The sequence below is a fragment of the Lactuca serriola genome, chromosome 5 (assembly GCF_051521515.1).
Source record: "Lactuca serriola cultivar US96UC23 chromosome 5, Lser_US96UC23_V15, whole genome shotgun sequence".
In the NCBI taxonomy this organism is placed as follows: domain Eukaryota; kingdom Viridiplantae; phylum Streptophyta; class Magnoliopsida; order Asterales; family Asteraceae; genus Lactuca; species Lactuca serriola.
The window spans coordinates 99,579,357-99,587,763 of NC_136412.1; the positions used below are offsets into that span (position 1 = coordinate 99,579,357).

Genomic DNA, 8,407 nt, shown 5'->3' on the forward strand with positions numbered 1-8,407 from the left:
CTTATCAATAAGCCTAATCAGTGGCAGACCCTACAACACCATAACTGCCTTTTCCAACCACGTCTTGAACTTCATATCTTCCTGCCTCTCCATATTCGGTGAAGAACTCTCTTTCGAGCTGCATACAAGAAACAATTACTTGGTTTTTGTCAACAGTAACAGTCTTTAGTAAACAGTAACTTTAATTTTAAAATTAAATTTCACATTAGAAATAAAGAGATTGTACATCTTAAATGGGGTTGATTCAATATTCAAGATTCAAGGAATGGGGTTGATCTTACATTCTAAGGTGAAAAAGTTAATATTTTCAAAACATAATGGTTGTTTTCACATATAGGGTTGATTCAAAATTCAAGATTCTCTCTCTGCTCAGATTTATATTTACTTTTACTACTATAAAAACTTGTAAAATGTTTCTAAGAAGATAGTGTATGTGTGTATCAATCATTACTTTCCATGGATTCTTTCAGCAGAGAGACTATAAAATGTTTCCACCAATAGTAAATTAGGACAACATGGATTAGTCTACCAGGAGACCACAAATGGATTTCCCTGTTCAGGTATTGCACACTATATATATATATATATATATATATATATATATATATATATATATATATATATATATATATATATATATATATATAGAATATAAGAAAACCATACCTCTTCAAGAAATCTAAATCGATGATAGCATGCAAAACGAACATTTCCAACAAAGATTATTTTGAGAATGTGATGCATGTCAATGAAAAAAGTTTTTGCACTGCTTGCAACAGGAAAGAGATCAACAGAATCTGAGAGTTGAAAACAAATGATTATTATAAGTGTAAAATCATAATTTAATTTACAGACTTACCCTTTTCACTTGCATAAACATGTATAACTCCATCTTCCGTCTTGAAATGAGAGTTTGCAATCAAGTCCCATACAAGAATATTTCCATTTTGATCATCATATATCAGCTCAGTCTGCACACCCAAAAACAAACCAATAAACAAAATTATATATAGGTACATGGCCAAAAAAACAAATCTAATTTTCACAAGGAACAGAATCATGGACACCTGATTTGGATACAAAACCATAGTGTTAAAAGATTCAAAACTAGTAGAATTCAGCCAAACCTCTTCACCATCGAAGGCCAAACCAATAAACCAAATGAAACATATGGGATATGAAAAGCCATCGGCTATTGTCTTAAAAGCTATAAGGGAACAAGTGGAAGGATCTGATCCCAGCTCAGAAACTAGGTCAAAAATTGCTGATTTGTTAAGCTTAAGAACAAATCAAGAACTTCTAATCGAAGCTGTTGCACTTGAAAACTTGAAGGAGAATGCTGAACAAGCAGAAAAGATTGGGGATTTGGAGTATATTGAAGAAATGATTGCTCTTGTTACACACATGCATGATTGTCTTGTGCAGGGCCGGTCCATAGGTTTTCCATGCCCTGGGCAAAAAGATTAATAATGCCCTTCTTTTATACCTTAAAATGCACAATAGACTTAAGTCATATACATCATATACTTATAAAAGAAAGGTGAAACCAATTTTTTATTTAAAAAAGCAGGGCATATACACACTAACACTTCCAAACATTATCTAATCAGTATCTATATATAGTCATTTGCAAAAAATCAATTACCCATAACAAAAACTCAATTGTAGGCAAGAAGTACAAAAAATCAATATATAAAATGAGTACTTGAGTGTTTACTTATCATAAAAGCTCATTGGTTTCAGGCATGTATCAAAAACAATGTATCTAGAAATATGCATAACTTACAAACTAAATCATAAAAAATCAAGAGGCACTACTTATGACATACTAAGATGGAACAAACACTAAAAGCTCTTAAGTGTATGTATGAAATTTTTAATACCCCATGGGATCTCCATCATATTCTCTTACACAGCCTGCTAATTACAAAAGGAAGTCGTTAAAACAACTGAATAACAAAAAATAAGGTATGGCGTTCTCTTTCTAGCCATATATTGAGTAAAAATCAATGGTACTCAAACAAACAAACGTCAAAATCTCAACTTTCTCATTGATATATTTGGTAAAAATCAATGGATATTCAATGATTTGGAGGGTAATAATAGAATATTCTCCTAGAATGACATAATCATACAATTAAAATAACTAAACAAAACAAAGAGATTTTACTATGTTGGATTTTTTTTAATGAGAAGCAAATCATTAGAATAAAAATCACCTGCAGCTGCAGGAAGATGGAAAAGAGTACAAACACAAGGCTACTACCAACAAAACTACAAACGAGGGAAGCTACACAAAAGCAACAGAACACTAAAAATATATGATTTCAAATGAAGAGATAAAAGCATCAAAATCCCTGAAACAGCAACACAATAGTAAGACAAAGCAAATGCATCATGCCAAAAAAAAACCATGTGGACCTTCAAAATAGTTGTAGAGACTTGAAAGAGCCTATGGGCAAATCTGTCAAAAACCCAAAAAAAACACTCACGAAATGAAACAATCAGAAAGCTCTAACCTTGTTCCAATTCCTCCAGACTTCTGTTGTCCACTGTCACTTGAATTGATGACAGACCCTGTGATTGTAGCTTCTAGGCAGACATATGAGCGGGGGTATATTCGTAATTGGATCGATCTTGGACTCAATGTTTGCCCTAAAACAATGCAAACTCTTGTTCATAATAATTTGATTCCTAATTACACTGTGAAAGCATTGATTGCTAATTGGTGTGAATCCCACAATGTTAAACTCCCAGATCCTGTAAAGCAGCCATTAAGGTTAACCTTGAATCAACCTACTTCACCTAGATCGAATGGAATCCATCAGGAAGAAGCTTCTTCTCCAGTGCATCGTCATGTTCATTCATCTTCAGAAGATTCTGGAAAGGGGAATGAGTTTAATACGGTTGAATCCGGTGAGAAAAGTTTGGATTCCGGTGGACCTGGACCTGGACCATCTGGAGTGGATGAAGGATCACCACCGGAGGCACCTGCAATTGAGTCGTCTTCTTCAGCTCCGGCAACCGCTTACAACAGTGATGCTTCAGGGGAGCTGGAGGCAGAGCCTCAGGCTGCCATTGCTGCTTCCCAGCATGCAGTTTCACCTCGATTTGGAAACAGAGCACGAAACCAAATATGGCGGAGATCATCTTTTGGGCCGAGAGTTGTTTCTTCTGCTACTGAAGCGAGAACTGATCTCACGGAACTCGAAACGCAGGTGAAGAAATTGGTCAGCGACTTGAGCAGCGCTTCCATTGATACAGTCAGGAACGCCACCGGTGAACTCAGATTACTTGCGAGACAAATGAAATTGAAAGGTGAACTCAGATTACTTGCGGGATCAAAGATTTGGTGATATCGCGATTTTGTTGTGGGAGAAAAGAGGATTTGTGATGATATTATGGTTTTTTTGGGTATTAGAGTAAGAGAGATAGAGAAAGAGAGAGAGTGAGTGAGAGAGAGAGAGAGAGAGAGAAGAAAGATGGAAATAAGATAGAGGATAACAATGGCGGCATTTCAAACTTTTGGGATTTTCTTTCCCCCCAGCTGCAAAAAAAGAGAACACGCCTTTCATTCAAAAAATATAAAGCGACATTTCTAGACGATGCCCATTTTTAATTAAGTGCCCTCCGTGTTTTTAATTTTTTTTCTTGGACATTAATTTTAGGGCACGCACAAAAGCGTGACCTCTATCCTTCAAAAGTTTGAAGAGATGACATTATTTTTAGAGCGCGCGCTTTTGCGTATCGTAAATCACCGCGTGTCATTGTTTGCGCGTCATTAAAGGTTGTTTTTCTAGTAGTGTAGGCAAACATCTTGTTTATTGAGTAGAACAATTTGTATATAATAACACAAACCTAAAAGAATGTAATACAAAACCTTAAAAGGAAACTTGAAGCTTCATTATTTTCATTGATAGTTTAAGTAACAATTCCCAATCCAAACTCCTTCACGTAAAAATAAATAATATGTTAGGAAAGTTTTTGATAAAAAAAAAACAAGTTTAAAAAAGTATAAAAAGGAGCCTACGGAGAGGACAAAAACAAGTTGAAAAAACTCGTATACCAACAGGCTGTGATCATCTTATAAATAATTTTGATGATTTGAAGTTGGGCGTTTAGTTCACAATTACTTCAAGTATAAAGCCCTTTAATTTTCAAAATTTCTTTATATTCATCCCGCTCACAAATTCTATTTACATTTTCAGGTCAAACTACTAAATGTTAAGTTATTACTAGCTACCAAGGATTATGTAAGGGTAATTTCGGAAGCATGATATGAAGAAGCCAACTGTTGTTGCCAAGAATAGAGATTTGCAAATAAGGACGAGTCAAGTGATATGAAGAAGCCAACGTAAGTGTCCTAAGTTTTTACGGTATTGATGTCTTTGATCCAAAGTTCAATATCGTGTCTCCAGGGGGAGATGATTTAACATCCCTAAATAATTAATTTTGCCTGCAACATGATCAAAAAAATAAATTATGAGTTGTAATTCATTGATTTAAATAAAGAAGATTCGAGAATGAATTTGTCTTATGCATAAGAACATGCGATCCATTCTTGAAGACCTTAAAGATTGCTTGATTTAATCTCTTAACAGATTGTTCATCGATCCATCCTTTGAAAACCGACCCAGATCCACCTTCTCCAAGAACATTATCGAGTCGGAAATTTCTTGTAGCCAATTTAAGTACATTGAAGCTAAAAGGCTTTAAATTTCCCAATTGTAAGATTTCTGTTTGACTTCTAGGAGTCCAAGAGCTTGGAGGTACTGATGTAGATGTAACTTTACTTGTTGAAGTTTAAACACATCAAAAAGATCATAACACCCTTTTTTTAATCAAAAAGACCATATTACTCTCTATACTGCTTAATTTTATGCAGCTGGATACATCAGAAAATTATAAAAATGTGAAGAAATTCAACTTTATTATGTTTTATTTTTATATTTACACAATGCATCCACAAATTATCGATAAGAAAATGAAATGAGAAGTATAAGTTCTTCTAGACAAACATATAAAAATTCATCACAAAAATATAAAAGTTATAACAACGTGAACTTTCAATTTTCAATATAACACTGAAACAAAAACCCATCTTGATCCAGATATTGATCTTCTTCTTTCTTCTCAACTCAAAACACTGAATTGAGTCTCCCCTTCTTTTTCTTCGGAGAGAGAGAGAGAGAGAGAGAGAGAAGCAATAATAAAAGTGATAGAAAATAAAAACTCACTGGGACATTAAATCAAACAGTTGGAGGGTGTGAACGGGAAGACGTGTTGAAATACAGATAAAAATACGTATGTGAGTGTGTGTTGAATAGTTGAAGTGTGTACATGTGAGCCCCTGGTTTCACGAGGAGAAAAGGCAAAGACAAAAGGAATCAAACATGTTTGTATCTTTTCTTGAAAGCATCAAACATTTTCATTTTTCAAGTGCATTTTCATTTTATAAAATATATTTTTTTTAACAGCACTTGATTAAAAAAAACAGAGCCAAAATGGGATTTGCGAGCAAACAGGAGAACATGATGATTTCCTGCATCCAACCGTTATATCAAGTGTTTGAAGCTTCCTGTAGTCCTAATTACTATACCATCAGTTCATTTTAGGAATAGCAAAAAGGGAAAATTGCATCAATGTTATAGTTAAATAAAATCTTACTGTGAGCATCTTGGCTGGATAAAACTTTGCATAGGTGGACAAGAACCAAAGATCTTGTGAGTGAGCTCAAGAGCAAGCTGTACAACAGGTAGTTTGCTGTCAATTTCTTGTATCAAATCAGCTGGAAAAAAAAATATTACAGAGTATAAGAGTTCCAATTTTTGAATTAAAAAAATGAAACCATCTATCCATTCAAATCCTTGGTTTAAAATAAGAAAAGTAAATTAGCTGCAAGATTTTAGAGAATATACAAAAGATGTAAAAACTTCAAGCTATCCATGAACAGAGAGAGTCGATATGGGATTTTATACTCAAACAACATTTATACTCTCAGAGTTGTACTCCATCTCTAACATCATACTCTCATTATTGCCCTAATTAGAACAAGAGAAGGGGCAAAATTATCCCATGGAGAATCAGAGCAACCCATAGGAGTATTGCCACCATAACAAGGAGAAGGTAATCATACATCAGATGAAGCACAAAGTAACATTGGTGATGGTGAAGGAATGGAAATAAAACAGAAAAAAAAAACAGAAACCCTAACCAACCTTGGTCGTTGAGATGATGGTGGAGCTTTTCCCTTGATGCAAAACCCTCCATGGTATCAAGCTCAATCTCTGTAGCCCTACGATCTGCCATGTCCAAATCTCTCTCGTCCTCCAGAGAATCGTCCAACCCAACCGACCTTCATAGCCATTTCTATTGATTTCCAACTCGATATCATAAATTATGTTTCAACATGAGAGTGTGGGGAGGTTTCAAGAAGAACAGAGCAGAAGCAACACGCAAAAGATAACATTAGGTATCGAGGGCTAATCGAGTTTGATTAAAAAGGTTATAAAACTTGTAATAAAGGAAGACAAACCACTGGAACAAATAAAGAAGTAGAATGTTGATGGTGATTGACCATGGAGTTTCGAGACCTTGACTTTCATGGCCCTAGTGACCAAAAACTATACCCCTTTGATCAATTTCATGGCCTAGTGACCAAAAAAACCTTCGATTTCACTAAGAACCGGAACCCTAGTTCCAACAATAGTCGATTTTTGGTATTTGATTGAGAGAGAGAGAGAGATAAGAACGATTGAAAGAAGGTAGAGGAGAGCATGGCAGGGTTTTTAATTTTTTCAGAATTTCATTTCCCCCTTTCCCCCACTATTAAAGGATGGAACGCGCGTTCCATTAAAAAATATAAAGCGACATCCTTAGACGACACGCATTTTATTATAGGTGCCCTCCGTGTTTTTTTTAGACATTAATTTAAGGGCGCGCAATAATGTGTGTCTTCTATCCTTAAATTTTTTGAAGAGATGACATTTTTCTAATGTCACTCTCCTTTGCGTAACATAGATCAATGAGCGTCGTATTTTGCGCGTCGTAAAAGGCCTTTTTTCAAGTAGTGTGTTGAACTCTTCTAAAGCTTTGATAATATTAAGCATTCAGCACATCTTTGATCATTGTTTTGTTATTTAATTCACTTTATTGTTTAGAATCTACCGATCAAAAGTTTGTTGTTCCTACATTATCATCCACAGACCGACGAACAGAGTGATCGGACCATCCAAACACTTGAAGATATGTTACAGGACTGTGTTATAGACTTTTGTAGGAGTTAGGATTCCTACCTAGCTCTTGCGAAGTTTTCCTACAACAAAATCTATCACTGCAGCATTGGTGCTCTGCCTTATGAGCTCCTGTATGGTCGAAGATGTCGTACCCAAGTTTGTTAGGGGAGGTTGGTCACAGAGTCATGGGAAGTACTAAGGTAGTCCTTCAGACCCTGGAGCTTATTCAGCAGATCAGGAAGAGACTGTAGACAACTCAAAGTCGGCTGAAGAGTTATGCCAACCGACACCGATCGGAGTTGAAATTCTAGGTCGGCGATATGGTACTACTGAAGGTCTCAACCTAGAAGGGTGTGAAACACTTCAGTAAGAGGTGGAAATTGGGTCCCCGATATTTTGGACCATTCCATGCGATTGCCAGAGTAGGCAGGGTGGCCTACCAGTTGGATTAGCTAAGTGAGTTCAGCCAGATCCATAGTACCTTTCATGTTTCGCAGTTGCGGAAGTGCATGCTGGACAATGAAGTAGTGGTCCGTTTGGATGATATTCAGGTCGATGAGCACCTCAATTATATTCAGAGGCCGATAGTGTCAGTGGAGAGAAAGATTAAGGAGTTAAACAACAAGTAGATACCTTTGGTAAAGGTTCGATGGCAACATCGGAAAGGCTCTAACTGGCCCTGGGAGGCGATGCGGGAACATTATCCTGAGTTATTCACGGCAACGTACTTCGAGGATGAAGTCTAGTTAAAGTCGGGGATATTTTGTAACATCCCGATGATGAGGTATTTTCAATTTTAGCCCTACGTATGAAAGAATATTGCATTTTGACCCTTGGGTTTGAGAAGGTTTGCAAGAATGGCCCATAGTGGCATTTTGGTGAACGCCGAGCGTACGAGGGCGGATCTTAGTACGCTAAGCGTACACCGTGTATGTAGGGCATACATGGAGAAACCTCGAACCCTAATTTTTAGGGTTTGGTCCATATATAAGAATTAGTATGACCTCATTTATCATTCCCTCATTAGCTTCCATCTGATAAAACGCTCCTCTAGAAAACCCTATGTGAGAAGAGTGCATTTTGAGCTCATTTGTGTGCTTTGGTGGTGTTCTTGAAGAAGAAGAAGTTGGTACAAGAAATTGGAGATTGTGGAGAAGCTTGGATCTAGGATT

The 8,407-nt window shown here is 36.2% G+C and overlaps 1 pseudogene; it reads left to right on the top strand.

Annotated features, from left to right (window-relative positions):
- The first annotated feature begins 2,495 nt into the window (after positions 1 to 2,495).
- Positions 2,496 to 3,369, top strand: LOC145049697 (U-box domain-containing protein 4 pseudogene; annotated as a pseudogene).
- Positions 3,370 to 8,407: the final 5,038 nt, after the last annotated feature.